The sequence below is a fragment of the Trachypithecus francoisi genome, unplaced genomic scaffold (assembly GCF_009764315.1).
Source record: "Trachypithecus francoisi isolate TF-2019V2 unplaced genomic scaffold, Tfra_2.0 Lachesis_group11, whole genome shotgun sequence".
Taxonomy (NCBI): domain Eukaryota; kingdom Metazoa; phylum Chordata; class Mammalia; order Primates; family Cercopithecidae; genus Trachypithecus; species Trachypithecus francoisi.
This window is the reverse complement of record NW_022681456.1, coordinates 74,712,953-74,731,955: the sequence shown is the minus strand read 5'-3', so window position 1 is coordinate 74,731,955 and position 19,003 is coordinate 74,712,953. Positions and strand designations below refer to the sequence as shown.

Genomic DNA, 19,003 nt, shown 5'->3' with positions numbered 1-19,003 from the left:
AACATAACTATGCTACTTCCTGTTTTAGATATTGAAGAGTTCAATTTGGTGACATTGCTCCCTACATTATACATTGTGTCCTCCTTATAGGAATCCTCTGCATTGATTGTTCCTCTATATCAGGTCAATGAAAAGCAATACTCTCTTTATGAGGTAACTTTTTAAAATAATTTTTAATAGACTACTAACTATAAGCAAATAATTTAGAGTCTACATAGCAAAGTGTTTTTTTTCTTTTTTTCTTTTTTGTGTCATCCTTGCACAGGGGCCATGCTAATTGTCTCTGTATCATTACAATTTTAGTATATGTACTGCTGAAACAAGCATGCAAAGTGATTTTTTAATATACCTTTAACATCTACACTACTCAGAATAAAAATAACATTTTATTCCTAGTTTCTAGCAGAGCCTCTGGCAACTAGTAGGAAACCATTAAGTGCTTTCCTAATAAAATAATAAAAGCAGTTAACGATCACCATATTTATTTCATCTAGATAATTATGTTTGTAGTTATAATGTAAATATTCTAAGAAAATTATTTATATTGTTTAAAAACAGCAGGTTGTATCATAATACACACTTCAGGTGGCCTATGAAAATCCACTCTCTAACGCGCTGCTCTCTACCACCTGACCTCATCCCAAAATGTCTCGACTTTGTTCAGGTTTCTCTCCTTCTTTGCACTCAAAGAATTTGACCCATCCCTGGTAGCAGAAAGTGAATCCTGATTTGTCTCAGCTAGCAGATGGAGGTTCCGTTGCACCACCCAATAATCTTAAAATATGGGAATAGTTTGTAGTTCTGGCCAATTGTATGAGAAGAAAAATATATTGGGGGAACACTTGGAAAATTTTCTTCACTTTTTAAAATCAAAATACAAAAAGAGTTAATCTCCTTTGCTGGTGGTCATCATTGCCATGTCTGAGTGTTATGTCTGGAACACTGGGGAAGTCAAAGAGCAAAGTCAGTAAGTGTGGGGATTGGCGGTAGAGCAGAGACACGGGAATAAACTAAATTGTTTTTTCTTTTCATGTCACTGGAATAACCAATCCTGAAGTTGTCCTTTCCTGTTATTTTCTGAGTTTCTTAATTAGTGAATTAGTAAATTTTCAAATAAAACCCAATTAAGGCTATTGAAACTGTGATTTTCTGTCACTTGTAGTTGGAGCATCCTAACTGCCATTCTCATCTGGCTCCCAACACTTTTACTTGGAATTTTAAATCACCAAATCTACTTTTTGTATGTTAAACTTGTTAGGTGTGATACTTTTATTTTCCTCTTATTTCACTAAGATTACAGATGCTAGACAACCCTTCTCTCAGATTAATTGGCATTTTGTTAAATTGAGTTTCTTTTGCCTATCCTGAGAAATGTTAATCTGAATAGAAATGCTCTATATTTAAACAGAAACACTTATTAAAGTTACACTTCTAGAATACATAAATGTGTAGAAACTTTAGAAATGATGAACATTTTTCCCTGATAAATGTCCCACTACTCTTGATTCATGGTGATTTTGTTTTCTTCCACATATATTAAAAACAGAACATTTTTTCTCATACTTTGGCAAATCTCAAGTAAATACTCCAGGATTGGCAAACTGATTGCAATTGAGATATTCTTTACAAATATCTTTAATTGCACATTTCAAAACTAAGTCCTCCTGGGCTTGAAATTTCTCTCAAGAGAATTTATCAGGTGGAGTTTAGCAGAATGGGCAAGCGCTTGCATTACTCCTGATTCCTCATCGTGATATTTGTATGTCCCAGTATTTTGGATTTGAACATCCTGCTGGAATCTGTCTTTACCTTTCTGTATGTGAAACTTACTAAATAAGATAGAGGCTATTTCTCTGTAGGAAAAAATAAGACAAAGACAATGAATTCTGACTTCTATCTTTATCTTGTAACGTATCCTTCCCATTAAGAAAAATCCATTATATCAAATATTAAGTACACTGACACATGAAATAAAAATTTTTATTGATTTAGTTTAGGGATTTAAGAAAAGAAAAAAACTCATCCATCAGAAAATTCTAAACTGGTAGCATCTTTATTCAATTGTGACATGATTAATTTTTTATCCATGCTAAACTTCTTCTTCCACCAGTTTCTATTTGCGAATTCAAATGAGAGTCAATAGACTGAAGCTTATTTGTATGACCTCCTTTTAATTACCAATTTCACACACTGATAGACAATTGACGAAAAGTAGAGACAATGTCTTTAAATAAAGACAGAAGAAAACTTTGTACTTAAGTAACTATGGGAATTACTAATTGAGTCAGTGAATAAAAATTTGAGTCACCATTAGGATCTGATGCAATTTTTTTCTGTGCAGTTATTGATATGTGTGCATTTACTTATTGCTAAACATAGTTTCTTTAGAAGTTGGTCAACTACTTTAGAAAGAAAACTTGCACATTCTCAGGGAGCCTATGCTATAAAATCCATCAATTATAATTTTTCTCCCAATAAAATTTTAGAATTCCAAAAAAATACATTCATAAGAATTTTTTAACCATATTTCTTGAAGCATAAACTTCTGGAGTTTACAAATAGATTTTTGTTTCACCAACAGTCTTCCAAAAGCAATAATAGTATGCAAAATGTAAATGCATACTTATGGCAAAGGGTTTGTGTTCAAAGTAATTTTGTAAACAAAGCCTAAACAAAGTTATACTACAGAATTTCTACTGTAGGACTTCTCCGAGCTTTTAAATTGATAATGCTTATTGTACATATCAAAAAGAAGGTAACAGAGATAGTATTTTTCATACTTGTTTCATCTTGTAATCCTACTGATCACATGCAGGCACATGTGTGTGTGTTGCGGGGAGTGTGTGTTGTTAGGCATCCATCACTGTATTTCAAGACATCATGTAAGACACAACTTAGGAAAATAAAAAGTATCAAGGTGAGTGTCTTTAGTTTATTCTCACAACTTTGGGGAAAACTGAGTTGATTAAATAATGATGAAATATGTAAAGTTTACTTAATGGGTACATTTATACTTGGGTGTTTTATTGATTTAAATATTGCTATAAACTTTGACTGTATAATTTTTTTTATCAATGTTCAGTAACTTTTTTCTTATTAAACTTATACAAGGCCTTACTCTCATAAATTTTGAAAGCGTGTGAGCCATGTTTATATCTAAGTACATTTTTCCAGTGTTTGAAGGAAATGGCTTCTCTTTAGTATACTAAGGTGTTTATTAAGTGATGGCTTCATGTAATACAAAGATTAATATAATTCGTAAAATTAAATATAGTACTCATTTACTCCCATATTTCTGGCACTTTTAATTAAGGAAACTGTATAGTCCTTCCTTCCCCACAACACATTATTTGCTTGTCAAGAGGTATTTAAGAAAATCACGTACTTTCTTTTAGCCCTCTTATTTATGAACTAGCCATCTACTTCTATCCAGCCACTTATCATTATATCTTTGGTGAAGGAATATCTGCCAATTTTCTGCAAAGGACTAAACCTACTGGAATCATGTTCCTTCTCTCCAGACAACTTTAGCGTTCTCCCCGGGATTGCAGAATTAGCAGGTCTGCCCTTTGGTCTCTTTGGTCTCTTTCCCTGGGTGAACACATTCCATTAGTTTGTTAGAAAATGCTTCAATAAGCTTAAGTCTCCTTTTCCTCTTTATTTATTTATTTATTTATTTATTTATTTATTTTTGAGACAGAGTCTTGCTCTGTCGGCCAGGCTGGAGTGCAGTGGCATGATCTCAGCTCACTGAAACTTCTGTCCCCCATGTTTGAGCAATTCTCTGCCTCAGCCTCCGGAGTAGCTGGGATTACAGGCGCGTGCCACCAGCCTGGCTAATTTTTTGTATTTTTAGTAGAGGTGGGATTTCACCATCTTGGCAAGGCTGGTCTTGAACTCCTGACCTCGTGATCCGCCTGCCTTGGCCTCCCAAAGTGCTGGGATTACAGGCGTGAGCCACTGCACTCGGCTTCCTTTTCCTTTTTAACTTCAGTGATTTGTTTAATACATTATTGAGACATGATCAGCTATAGCAGCACTAGGAAAGAGTTAAAAATCATGCTATTTCTCACCAGGAGACCTGAATTGAAAACTTCACTATTACAAGCTCTGTGACTTTGATTGTACACCTAATAATAGCTCTTGGTTTGATTTTCTCTTTTGTAAAATTGGTATCATGTTTATGTGGTGGGGCTCTTTGGAACTTGTCAATGTGTAGATGCCTTAATAAGAATGATGGAGTATTTCCAGAAAGTGACTGGCTCAGGGTGAACCAAGTTGAACTCTTCTCCAGGGGAGTTTATGCAGGGGAAACAGTGGTGAGAGCACCACCTTCTGGAGTAGAGTCATGAAATAGACCTACGTCTAAAGGGAGAGTTTTTATTGTTGAAAAAAAATAGGTTGTGTTATAGACAATCCAGTCTACAGTATAATAGAATGAGATTGGCACTTGTTCTTTCTTTTTCTTTCTTGGTGTCACTGCCTTCTCTCCTGTTTCTTCTCATCAAGCCTTCCTATATCTGACCCTAACCTCCTTATCCCTCTCTTTTTACCATAGTACTTTCTCATTATGTTACTACTACTTTACTAGTATATTAAGGTATTATTTGTTAAAATATTGTGTATTACATATTCCCCATCCTAGATGAGTTCGTATAGCAGCCTCCAAAGGTAAATACAAGGAAGACTGAACCATAGTGGTAAAGACAAGAAAGTAGTTACAGAAGGGTGACCAAAATTATGTTCTGTGGATATACTTGTGACATCCATAGAGTCAGGATGGAAAAGGTTTGTCCAAGGTATGGAGTAAAAGGGGACACAAAGAAAAAACAGAATGTGCTGTCCTAACATGTTATGATAAAGTATGTAAGTCAGAGAGTCCAATACATGCTCATTGAAGTGCATTAAACAAATGTTCATTGTGTAGCTACTGTATGCTTCACCTTGCTCTAGGTGTTAATTTCATAGTGAGATACTGTCTCTTGTTTCTTGGAATGTGTTCTTTAATGAGGGATAAAGACAATAATCACACAAACAAATGTAACAAATGTAAAAACGTAATTTGTAACTGAGATGAACAAAGAGATATAAGTGATGTAATGAGATCCCATAATACAAAAACTGATCTACTCAAAGACAAAGAACAGTTTTGTTTAAACTGAAACCTGTAGGGCAAGCAAGAATGAACTAGATAAAGAGGAGAAGTGAACATTACAGGCAGATTAACAGAAGATGCAAAGGCGTTCAGTTTCTCACATTTGAATTTGAAGAGCCACTAAAATGCATAAGACAAGATGTCAAGTAGAATTTATTATGTAGAGAGAAATAAAATAAAAATATATAATATGTGAAATATGTGTTAAAATATATGTTTTACATGTTGCCCATCCTAGGTGAGCTCACATGGCAGACTCCAGAACTAAATGAACCATAGTAGTAAAGGCAAGAAGGCAGTTGCCAAAGAGTAACCAAAATTATGTTGGGTCAGTATAGTTGTAACATGCTTGTGTGTCTATGTGTGTGTGTAAAATGGATATATATATATATATATATGAATTTTAAAGAAAAAATAAAAAGTATCAGATTGAAACTTACTCATTTTCTTTACTTAAAACATTCCAACCTACCCACATCTTCACATGTCCTTTTTAATTTTATACTATTAATTAGAGAACTAACTTCTCGTTTTCTCCCTAAGGTAGCTTCTGCCACCTCTGCTGTGGGCTCTATTCCCTCTCACCTTTGGAGATCATAAATGATACATTTTTCTATGATTTAACCTTTTTCTCAATGTATCATTCCTATTGTTTCTTAAATTGCTCAATCTTTACATTAAAAGAATAACAACTTATAAAAAAAAAAAAGAACCTTCCTTAAGGGATTTGAGGAGTTTCCAGGTTGGTGAGCACATCAAGCTTCTGGGAAAGTCCTACCCAGAGAGGGCGAGGAAGCACTCACCATCCCATTCTGATACTTTTTATTTTTTCCTTTAAAATAGAAGTCAAGATGACTTCATGAGAGTAAGCAAGATAAGGTTATTATAATGTTTGAAAAAATAGTAGAAAAAGTTTGAGATAATAGTAGAGAATGTAAAAGAGAGTTAAGAGAATCAGAGAAATGTGGCCATGATGAGGGCCCATTTGAAGTTGTTACTTCTCAGTTCACAGTGGAATTCATACATTGTCTAATATGATATTTTTCAGGATTCTTAGGATAATCAGGGCAAGATTAGAGGAAGCAGATGGTTAGGTTCATTCACAGTAAGGGTTTGGGCAGATGTGTTCAACTAAAAATTAAGAAGAAAAGATTACGTTTCGCAAGAGGTTGCTGAAATGATGAACTTTAAAATCTAAGGAGGATAAGAAGTGAAGGGACCACCAAAACAGGTGGTCCCTACTTCGTGAAGGACAAAATGTGAATAAGCAAGTTGAGAAAAGAAGAAGTAGCATTTTATATTTTATTTTCGGTTTTATAGTTGTTGCATGTGTTGACAAGAGCCAAAGTATGATGGTGAGAGTAGCTAAATTAGAGGAAGAGAAAATTATCCAAGGTAATAATTTGAAGACCTGGGAGGCCACTGGAGCAGACATGCCATTCATGGGGACACTTAAGTCACCAGGACAATAGCTAGATGTCAGATACAGAGAATTTCAGAGGAATGCTGTAAGCCAGGCAATGACATCCCTAACAAATGAAAGGGAACCACATAAAAATTGGTGAAGATAGTAACACTTATCAATGTAAATGTTGAAAGTGAAGAGAGTACTATAGCTCAGTACTATAAATCTCAAAAAGACTTACTTTTATTAAAAAGATAGAGAAATTATGATTCAGCAGAAGCATTAATAATGGGAGGAGGAGCAAAGATTGTACAACTCATCCCCAAGATTAGTAAGGAATGAGAACATCAGCAATTTGAGAAGACGCCAGAGAAAAGGGGATATGGTGCATAGAACCAGTTTCACTTAAGTCAAATAAGCTGAAGGAGCATCTTAAAGATATGTAGAAATCTTCTAGGAGATATGGCATTTATATAGGTCACAGTTTGAGGAGTCTGATTTGGGGGACCAGATTCAGGTCAATGAAATTAAGATTTTAGGAACCGTAGTGCAGAAAATGATCAATAGAAAAGGGAAAAGTGTAAGAGGTACAGAATATAATGACTTGTAGTCTAGGTGTTGACTAATAAAAACTGCAAAGTGGGCACAATGGATTTGGGTTTAACAGTTACTGCCAAGAAAGTATCCTGCACACAACAGCTATATGAACATTTATCAGCTCAGCCGATAAAAATTCATGAACCAATAGAGAGAATTAAATATGATTTTTTATGGAACTGCTTCATAAAATAGAGGATAATATGTAGATATCCATTATTATTGAAATACCCGAATCGAATTTCACAAAACAATTTAGTTATCAAATATCCTATTCTTTCCCCTTTCAAAGCTGTAAGCATTATTCTCATGATTACTAAAGTTAGTAATAACAATACAGAAGAGCATATGATGGCATGGTATAGATAAGATTTAAATTCGATCAAATTCTGTTCTACTTCAATTCTAGATTCTTCATTATGTGGTTTGAATTTTTAAGGTGCCTGATTACTAAATTTCCTTCTTCTAGTTTTTCCTTATCCTAATTTTTGCTAATTCTGTTTACAGCACCATTTGGCATTTTTACTTTGAATACGGAAAACAGTAAACCATATGGTGAGACTATTTTGTGTCAAATTAAGCATGCTCCTAGAGCCGTGAATAATATGAAAACATGCATTTAAAGGCTTCATTCAAATACTGGCTTTTACTTCATTATATATAATATGTATTGTGTGGTAATTTTATCTGTATGCTAGATATTTTGTATATATTTATTTATTTAGACAGGGTCTCTCTTCATCACTCAGGTTGAAGTGCAATGACGCAATGATGGCTCACTGCAACCTTGAGCTCCTGGGCTTAAGGTATCCTTTCATTGCAGCCTCCTAAGTAGCTGGGGCTACTGCTCTTACTGGGACTATTTCTTAAAATGATTTTTATCAAGATGGGGTCTTGCTGTGTTGCCCAGGTTGGTCTTGAACTCCCAGCCTCAAGCAATCCTCCCACCTTAGCCTCTAACAAGTGCTGGGATTATAGGTGTGTCCCACAGTGCCCTTGACCACATATATTATTTGTAATCTTCATAAAAAGCTATAAAAGCAAGTTTTATGAATTCACTTCACCAATTAGACAACTATGACTTGGAGAGATTATGAAACCTATCCAGAGTTTCCAGTTTATGTAGTAATTGCTCTGAACCTGAACCTATCTGATTCCAAAGCATACATTCTTTAATAATATCATGTTGCCTCTAACTCATTGAAATCATATTTTCTGATGGGATATGATTTCAAGAAATCTAGGGAAAGGATCTAGCTCCCTAAACATTTCCAACAGGTTATTGCAGTTTTGAATTTTCACCAATATAGAGTCAATTATTTGGGTTACCATTGTTATTTTTCTATCAAGTAACTGCTATAAAACATAATACGTAGGCTGGAGTCACTCACACTTTAACATATATTTATTCATCAAATCTCTTTCTTTTTGAAAACAGCATTCAGAAATCATGAATGTTTGGTGTAGAAAGATAATTGGGTCAAAAAAAGTAATTTCTCTAGAGACAGCATTCTTCCTATGATGCCTACTGGTAGGACAACACTGAGAATACTGATTTGTACATAAGTTCTTGATACTGTAGGGCACAGTGACTTAGAGTGAAAATCAGAAATTATATGTAAAAATGGATTATAAACAAAATGTTTTCTTCATAATTTTATTCACAATTAGGTTTACTTTATCCACATTTAAAAAATAAAAATAGCATGCACAGCAAGACATAAGTTTTTATACTCTGTCTACAAAAGGTGACCAAATATTTCAAACAATATTTGATTTTTGATATGTTAAAGATAACAAATGGATTTTTCCATTTCTCCTATGTTCAACAGACATCTATATTGCTGAATAATTTTCCTTATGATGTGCACATTTTAAATAACTGATTTTTAATAGGAATTGATTGTTAATCTTCAACAAGTATTAACATCACAAAGTGGCTTTTACTCCCTTTTTTTATTCATTATCACTCCACATTTATGTATTCCCTTTGAGTATGAGTTAACTGTCTAAGGATGTATGCACATAAAACCAGATGTTCTCAGCGTCAAAATAGGTTATATTAATTTATGAAAAAAGTAAGATAATTTCAGACTTATTGTTTTTACTAAGTTATACAGAATTGTCATTTATTGGTTCACCACACATTTAAGAAACTATTAATTTGTAGAAATTAAGTATCTTGGTTAAATACAATATCTATACTACAATGTTACAAATATATGTATGTATATGTGTGTATATATGCATACATATAAATCATATTACAAAGAAGAGGTATTGCCTTTATCTGTTTTATTGTCACTTGAATATCCATAAAAAAGTCTAACTTCTGCTATAATCACAGAACTTTGTCATGAAATCTGACAAATTTACATATTAATGTATGTATTAGTTCTCATGCTGCTAATAAAGGCATACTCAAGACTGAGTAATTTTTAAAGGAAAGGGTTTAACCGACTCACAGTTTCACATGACTTGAGAGGATTCAGGAAACTTACAATCATGGCAGAAAGGGAAGAAAACACATCCTTCTTCACACGGCAGCAGGAAAGAGAAATGAGTGCCAAGTGATAGGGGAAGCCCCTTACAAAACCATCAGATCTCGTGAGAACTCACTCACTATCATAAGAACAGCATGTGGGTAACTGGTCCATGATTCAACTACCTTCTACCAGGTCCCTCCCATGACATGTGGGGATCATGGGAACTACAATTCAAAACGAGATTTGGGTGAGGACAAGCCAAACCACATTAATATACAAACTTGTAAGTAAATAAATCTTAATTTTCATGGTGATTACAAGTTCTGCAAATTCAAGATATTTTAAATTCTGCCTTCTTTCATAGTAAGATCATTTTGGTTTAATATTAAATGAGGGAAATCAGAAATGAGAGACTTCTGAACAGATTGGTTCAGAAAACATAAAAATTACACTCTGGCTTTGATTTTTTTCCCTTTTCCCCCCCGAAGTAACATGTGATGTGAAAATGAACTTTTGAGCCCAGACCAAAAAAAAAAAAAAGATAATCCTGTGTGTATTAGAGCAGAATATAAATAAGTAGCATTTCATAATATTCTGAAAATTTGCTTTGTATCCTCAAATTATCTCCATAATTAGATACTCATTTATTTATTATACTTTGTAGTGCCATCTGTAGACTTATAAATATAAGTTGAATTCATTCTTTGTAAACAATATTGTAGATCATTATTTACAATATTTTGTTTTAAAAAGAAGCAAGGGCTTTCACAGCATAAAACATGTGCTTTGCTTTATTCTGTATCTCAGATGCTTTAGGTTCAAAGTTTAATTTTCAAGTGATTTGCTTTGATTGTGGTACTTGAACAGATTTCTTTCTGCCAGTCTCCTTACTTGAAAAATAGAAAAACAATATTGACCTCATGGAGTTCTCAGACTAAAAAGTCAGTGAAGGAGGTAGCTATCCTCAACTGTGATGGCAAGAAAAACTGTTGATCTAAAGTGTTTAAGATCAGAGCATTTGGGTCATGATCTGGATAGTGTGTTAATGCCAAACAACCATGAGATGTAACCAAAGATTCTTTTCTAACCTAATGGAAAACAGAATTGTTCCATGAGTTCTGGAGGGGAATATGTGAACAGTTTAAACAACTTGTACAAATTCAAGAAATGAAGATGACTGTTTGTATTATAGGAAATTTTGCTATGCCTTGGCCATACCTTTCATTTAGAGTAATTATTAATTCATGCCCATCATATGATACATATGATACATTTTCACTCTAACATGAAAAAACTGAAGTATACGTTTAAATAATCTGTTAGTTAATTGTTCAATACTTTTTATTTCAGAGCAGTATCATAATTGATTTCCTAATATTATTGATAATCAGTTAATCTGACAAAGTTTGGAGACAACAAACAAACAAAAGCTATTAAGATAGTACAGAAATCATTTTTGGCTAATAGCAGAACAAAATGCTTCATAAACATTTTTCTCTGTCACTACTATAAGTTGTCATTACTTTTTAAGAGAGTCAGAGAAAATGATATAATTTTGAGAGAGAAACTATTTAAAAGTAACAACACAAAATAAAACCTAAAGTTAAAGTAATAACTAAATGAAATGATTATAAATAAATGACCAATAATAAATAACTTTAAGGCTCTTCCACTTTCCTACCTTAGAAAAACATGTCATTGGATGTGGTGTTTTGCTTTCACTTTGTAAGGTTGTTGTGACAATTGCATTAGATAATCTATCATCTAACAAAGTATGTAACATATTGTGCTGTAAGGATTATTTGTGAGGATTATTTTAGCTAATGTTTTCTAAGATAAATAGAAAAGTGGCCAGGCACAGTAACTCACGCTTGTAATTCCAGCACTTTGGGAGGCTGAAGTGGGTGGATCACCTGAGGTCAGGAATTTGAGACCAACCTGGCCAACATGGTGAAACCTCATGTCTACTAAAAATACAAAAAATTAGCTGGGTGTGATGGCAGACACCTGTAGTCCCAGCTACTTGGGAGGCTGAGGCAGGAGAATCACTTGAATCCTGGAGGCAGAGGTTGCAGTGAGCTGAGATCACGCCCCTGCACTCCAGCCTGGATGACAGATTGGGAAAAATATCACTACGGAACAATACTTTTTCTAAAAAAAAAAATTAGAAAAGTGATTGACATCAGTTTAGAGTATAAGAAGCACTCAATAAATGACAGTCTATGGTTTTTAGAGTCTATATATATGTCTGACATACAAAACTCTATTATGTTCATCCTATGACATTAATTGATTCAGGCCACACGCACTTTTCAACCTTTGTTTCTGTACCTGCAATTCACTTCCTCTGTATACAATAGCATTTTGCCCCAACTTGTCTGAAGTTTCTTTCCTTTAGTGAGTTTTTCCATTTACAATCCAGCCCTACTCATGCAGCTCTTCCTAGGGAGTTTAAACATCTTGGTCTGAGAAACATCTTTTTCTCAGACAGGCTATTGCCAACCACTGATTTTTACACAACTATAACCCAGTCTCCTTAACGTCGTCATATCTAGTACTGTGGTTTAGAAACCTTACTTGAAGTTCTTCTCGCTCATTCTCTGGTCTGGTTGAACTCGACAACAAATTGAGATCAACTCCTGCTGTAAATTAGCAATAATGTCTGGGCGTGCACTGTTGAACAGTCTCTTATTCACTATTGCTACACATTTGTACAAATGTACACTGGTTTGAGTCCATAAACTAGCATTATCCATAGTGCATTCTATTGAGCATTAGCTTTGAAAGAATATTAATGGGCACTCCTCCTCCTAAAAGGAATAATGTGATCAAGTTGTTTCAAAAATTCTAGACTGCAATCATTCCTCTTTGAGGGTCATAGGATACCTTGACATGACAACAAAAGATCTAGAGCAGTCTTTCAAAAAAGACACCTTTTTATTATTATTATTATTATTATTATTATTATTATACTTACGTTCTGGAATACATGTGCAGAACGTGCAGGTTTGTTACATAGGTATACACATGCCATGGTGATTTGCTGCACCTATCAAGCCGTCATCTACATTAGTTATTTCTCCTAATGCTATCCCTCCCCTAGTCCCCCATCCCCCGATAGGCCCTGGTGTGTGATGTTCCCCTCCCTGTGTCCATGTGTTCTCACTGTTCAGCTCCCACTTATGAGTGAGAACGTGTGGTGTTTGGTTTTCCGTGACTGCAAAGGCACCTGTTTAACAAAGATTAACAGAAGACTATGGCTGAAAAGTACAATAAAATTAACGGTGACCTTGTATAGTTTTATATTAAAATATTTTCCTACTCTTTTCCTTTTCTGTTATACCTCATAAAGATAGCAAACAAATTAGCCAGAACCCCTTGCTTCTTCTGGCGTAATAGGCATGGAAGTAGCTCCTTTTGGGTAATTAACCCAGGTCAAAGTTGCAAATGGCAAAACTCAGAGCTTCCCAGACCACATACAGCAGGAAGCAGAAGGGAAAAATTTTCAGTGCAGAGCTATTTGTGGAGCTCATTAAAATGTAGATCTTAACCTAACTCCATATCTACTGAATCTGTTTCTGTGAGGGTGAGGCTCAATAATCTACATTTTAAATCAACCATCTAATTGTAAAAGCATGCCAGAGTTCACACTGAAGGAGTATCATGCTCTACCACAGTAGAATAAGATAAATTCTAACTAAAAGTATAATTTTGTTCCATAGAATTATACAACTCTAAGAGGATAGGTTCTCCTAAAAATGGACGATTGATAGGGTAGTGGGTAAGACTCTGATTAAAACACACATTTTTCTGTAAATCTCCAAGAGCTTGGTTTACTTTCTTTGGAAATTATCTTCCTGTTTCCTCTGATGTTGACCTAATTCTTTTTTCACTCACTCTACTGTTTCTGGCCCAGTCTTGGGTTGATTAGCATATCCTTTCCTTTTATGTCCTATATCAAACCTCTCATTTTGACAATACTTACACGAAGCAATCCTGGTCACAATTTGCTAGGAAGTTTCAATCTCTTTCTACCTTCATAATACATCCATCATTGGCTCAAACTCTGACATTCCTGCATCTGTGCAAAACATGGGGACTCTTTTATACCATTGGTTTGCTACTCAGTTCCACTTTGTTTTTAAAATCCTATAAATGTGTAGAGGGGTATCTCAGAAATAAAAATGTTTCATGATCTCCACCTTCCCTTTTGCTTTCTCTTTGGTTAAAAAAATCTGAACACTGCCTTTGACTTTTCATTTGTATGCTCATCAGCTTCCTGTTTAGTCAAGAAAATAGTGGGCTTGAGAAATATGCAGAAATTGTGAAAGTTGTTTGCATTTCACTGGATTTTTTCTTTAGCTCAAGGGGATCAAATCAATAAAATATGATGAAACCATATGCTCATTATTTCAAAAAAGAGCAGCTGCTTCAGGGAATATTGGGAGATTTACTAATTCTACCACTACCTCTCATTAACGCTAGATATCTCCAGACCTGATTTCCTAAATAAAATGTACCTCAGCAGGAAAAGCACTCTTGTAGAATCTGTCCTGATATTCTATTTTGGTTCATTTCTATGATAACATTTATGGTAGAGAAAGTATTGTGCAATTTGAAATTATTAAGGAATCAGATACAATTCATTTCATGGAAAAGGTTTATAGTATAGCCATGGTTTGGAAATGCCATAAAGGAGTAAGTCTTGGCAAAGATGAATGCTTACTGCTATGGGCCATATGTGCATTTAATTGAGTTTGCAACTTTCCAGGCGAGATGCCAAATGGATAGTCTTCTGCCTGGTAAGAGAGGTAACATGTTCTGTCTTCTTGTTCTCACCCATTTTAGATGCACAAGAAGACTCAGATTTTTTCTTCAAAAGACTTCTAAGTGCAAAATCAAGCAAATAAGCAGACCAAGTCAAATAACCAATGCATTTAAGTTTTTAATTAACTGGGTTTAAACTCATATGCATACACTCAAGGGAGTTCAAAGCAGCGAAAAATCCTTGCCCAAATAGTTAACCCCAATTATAACATTTAAAATAAATAACAGAAAGGAAGTATTTAATCTAACAACCTGTGTCCCATTCTTTAAAACAAAAGAAAGCAGAACAAGCAAAGCAAATAAATACCACCACCACCACCACCAAAAAGAAACACTGAAAATTCCTAGGGTGAAATTTCAGAATCTCTCTGGAATTTAACAGAGTTTAACAGCACATATTATTGTCTTATATAACTAGAAGTTAAATAAAATTGTTTGACAACATTTGATTAAGTATACTTTTAAAACTTTTTTTTTAATTATACTTTAAGTTCTGGGTTACATGTGCAGATCATGCAGTTTTGTTACATAGGCATACACGTGCCCTGGAATTTTGAAAACATTTTAAGGTATAATTAACATACAATAAAATACATATATTTAAGGAGAACTGATTGTTAAATTTAGACATCAACACAAACAAGATAATAAACATATTTCTTAATCCCCCAAAGTTCCCCATGGCCAGTGGAAATTCCTCCTTTTGTGCCCCTTTCCAATGCCATCCCCATGCAATCTAAGTTTTAATTCTCTGTTCCCAGGCCTTTTCAACAGTGTTTTAAATTTTGATGAAGCCTAATTTATTAATTTTTTTACATACTTTTGCTTTTGATGTCTAATTTAAAATCTATTTTTGAATCCAACATCAATGATTTTCTCTTGTTTTGCTCAAGAAGTTTCAGTTTTTGCTCTTACCTTTAGGTCTGTGCTACATTGTGAGGTTTTTCGGATATGTTGTGAGATCAGGACTGATATTCATTTGCTTTTGTGTGTGACTTCCCATATATTCCAGAATTAACTATTGAATGGTTTTTTCCCTCCTTGAATTGTCTTATACTATTTATCAAAAATAGACCACTTATTTGTGGACTTATTTCTAGGTTTTCTATCCAGTTCCATTGATCTATTAGTCTATCTTTACATCAGTACAATGTCTTGTTTACTGAGCCCTTATAATGCCTAAAATCAGGTAGTATATGTCCCTCAGCATTAGTTAATGTTTTCAGAGTTGTTTTGGCTATTCCAGGTCCCTTGTATTTTCATAGAAATTTTAGATCAGCTTGTCATTTCTTACTAAAAACAAATGTAAGCTCAAATTTTTATTACGATTATATTATATCCTTAGATATATTTGAGAACCATTGATAATGATACGGAGCAATTCAAATATTCGTACATTGCTACTCAGAATACAAAATGGTACAGGCACCTTGGAAACAACTTAGTTGTGTCTTATGAAGTTAAACATGCACTTATCAAATGACACAGCAATTTAACTCTGTTTCTCTATGAGAAATGAAAGCATATGTCTAAACCAATAGTTTTACTTAAATGTTTACATCAGCTTTATTCACAAAAGCCATAAACTGAAAACAAGTGTAAATCTCCATCAGCTTGTGAATGCATTAACAAATTTGAGTATATTTATATAATGAAGTACTGTTCAGTCATAAAAAGAACAAACTACTGAAACATGCAATGATGTAGATGAATCTCAAAAGCAGCATGCCAAAGGAAATCAACTTAACACAAATGACTATACATTTTAAAATTCTTTCTATTCATTGAAATAAAAATAAATTAATAGAATAATAATAAATAGAATAAAATTCTATTCACAGGAAATTTTAGAAAGGGCAAAGCTATATGACAGAATATAGATTAGTGATTGTCAGGGGCTGGAGTGATGGGGAGAGAATCTGTCACAGATGCACATTAAATAATTTTTTAGAGTGATGGAAATGTTCTAAATGTTCTCTAACATGATTGTGGTGATGGCTACATGACTACATATTTGTCAAAATTTCTACAATTGTACAATTACAGTAGACTTTATTGTATATAGATTATATTCAAAAACTAATGAAAATGTGCAAATATCTTGCATATCTCTAAATAAAGTCAAAGCTGAGAAAATTCCATGTGATTCTCCTCTTGGAATTTAAGGTGCATCATCTTTTGAGGCTATGCTTCCTATGTATGGCACATTAGCTATTCAACATAATCCAGCTCCTAAGGAAGATAATTCAATTACCAATTTAAATTACAGGAGAAATTTAGGTAACCAGAAAGCACTGATGTAACCTGTAATCTGATATAAACACAATCTTAAAGAATAAAGCGAGCTGGGCACGGTGGCTCACACCTGTAATTCCAGCACTTCGGGAGGCCGAGGCAGGCAGATCACAAGGTCAGGAGATCGAGACCATCCTGGCTAACACGGTGAAATCTTGTCTCTTATAAAAATACAAAAAATTAGCCAGGCACCTGTAGTCCCAGCAACTCAGGAGGCTGAGGCAGGAGAATGGCGTGAACCCCGGGAGGCAGAGCTTGCAGTGAGCTGAGACTGCACCACTGCACTCCAGCCTGGGCAACAGAACAAGATTCCATCTCAAAAAAAAAAAAAAAAAAAAAAAAAAGAATAAAGCTTTGCTGTCACAACCAAACACTTTTCAGTGGAAGATTTACAATAAAATGGCATTCATACTATTATTCCAAAAATAATTATTTTTCTCTGATCTTGAGGCTTAGGGACATGACATCTTCAACTTAAAATTGCCACATCTGATTCAAATTCACTACAAATGAAATTAATGCCTATGTTCCCTTTTTACAACCCCCTTTTGTTCATTATTATGAAAATGCTTCTCAGTTCAAGAATGCTTAACATTTGGAGTGTTGTCATATAGCCTTTATAATGTAGCATCAACATTTGGTAATGATTCCAAAAATACTTCTGCAATGTTTAGTTTGAGTTTCATATTAAATGTTTTGCATCAAGGGACCATATGGTCAGGCATTTTATAACTTTTTTCAACTGATACTCTGGCAAAACTAGTACACTGAATGTAACTGAGAATATATAAAGTCTTACTAAACTTTAAATGTTCAAACAAGATACACATTGAATTAGTGAAGGTGCCAGAATACAATAAAAGCCATCCAATTTACAAACTACCAGAGGCAAACACAATTCAAAGTTGATGTAAATCAAGAAAAAAAATCTGCTTTGTGTGCAAGAAAGATAGGATGAAAGGAAACAGAGGTGTTTTTCTTGTTGTTGTTTTGTTTGTTTGTTTGTTTGTTATCACAAAGGCAGAATTAACATTTAGATTTTTAATATCCTTTGTAGGTCATAGGTCATAAATGAAAACAGAAGTTTTTCATTTTACTGTCAATTGATTTTCAATCTGTTAAAGATAAGTAGACAATTCTAAAGTTGTCTATATTCTAGAATCTATTGACATAACCTAATTTCTTTTTTTGTTTCCTTGAGACAGGGTCTCACTCTGCTGCCCAGACTGGAGTGTAGTGACTTGGTCTCAGCTCACTGCAACCCCTGCCTCCCAGGTTCAAGCGGTTCTCCTGCCTCAGCCTCCAAAGTAGCTGGGATTATAGACATGGGCCACCACATCTGGCTAATTTTTGGTGTTTTTAGTATGGAAGGGGTTTCACCATATTGAACAGGCTGGTCTCAAACTCCTGTCCTCAGGTGATTCACCTGGCTTGGCCTCCCAGAGTGCTGAGATTACAGGTTTGAGCCACCACGCCTGGCCGACATAACCTAATTTCAATGTGTACCATTGGAGCCAGTAACAACAACTGTTTTCAAGGGATATTGCTAATGAAACATTAATTATAGAGCTGATAGAGTGTGGTGACATGGATAGAATATTATATAGAGAAAATTACTAAAAGTAAAACCAAATCTTTAATTTTATCCTACTGGTGACAGAAAAATAAATAAAAAGAAAACATTAGACATGGATGGAAGGAGGAAGTATTGAAAATATTATTGCTGTGTCACATCTAACGTCCAAATGAAGTTTAGTCTATTATTGAGATTTGCTGGAATCCAAATATTATATATAAACATTTTTACACACCAATATAAGATAAATTTGTCTAACTAGTTAACAATAACTTCTTGAACCCTTATAATGTACACTGCTTGGTAGAAATACAGAGATGAATAACAAGTTTCTTCCTTATGGAGTAAGATAGGGAAATAAATGATTATAGTATAATAATAATGAATGCAATGGCAGTATGAAAGATGGAGATTCCCAAGTTCTGCCCTGGGTGACCAGTAGGATGAACTGTAAAGGAAAGGTAGACACATTCAGGAAGGGAATTCTTGACACAGAGAACAGCTTGTGCCAAGACAAAACAGGGTATAGACACTGCGTAAACATTTTTGTATGACTGAAGTATAAAAGTATCATGTTTGGGTCAGGGGTGCAGTGTAGGAACTGATTGGTCATGAGGCTGGTAAACGTAAGTCAAATGGCTAAGTACCTATTACACCAATCT

At 34.2% G+C, this 19,003-nt stretch overlaps 1 non-coding gene across 1 annotated transcript; it reads right to left on the bottom strand.

Moving 5' to 3' along the window:
- Positions 1–220: 220 nt before the first annotated feature.
- LOC117091152 lies at positions 221–327 on the bottom strand. The gene has a single exon (XR_004440273.1). It is a non-coding gene; the product is annotated as a U6 spliceosomal RNA (small nuclear RNA).
- Between the last annotated feature and the right edge of the window lie 18,676 nt (positions 328–19,003).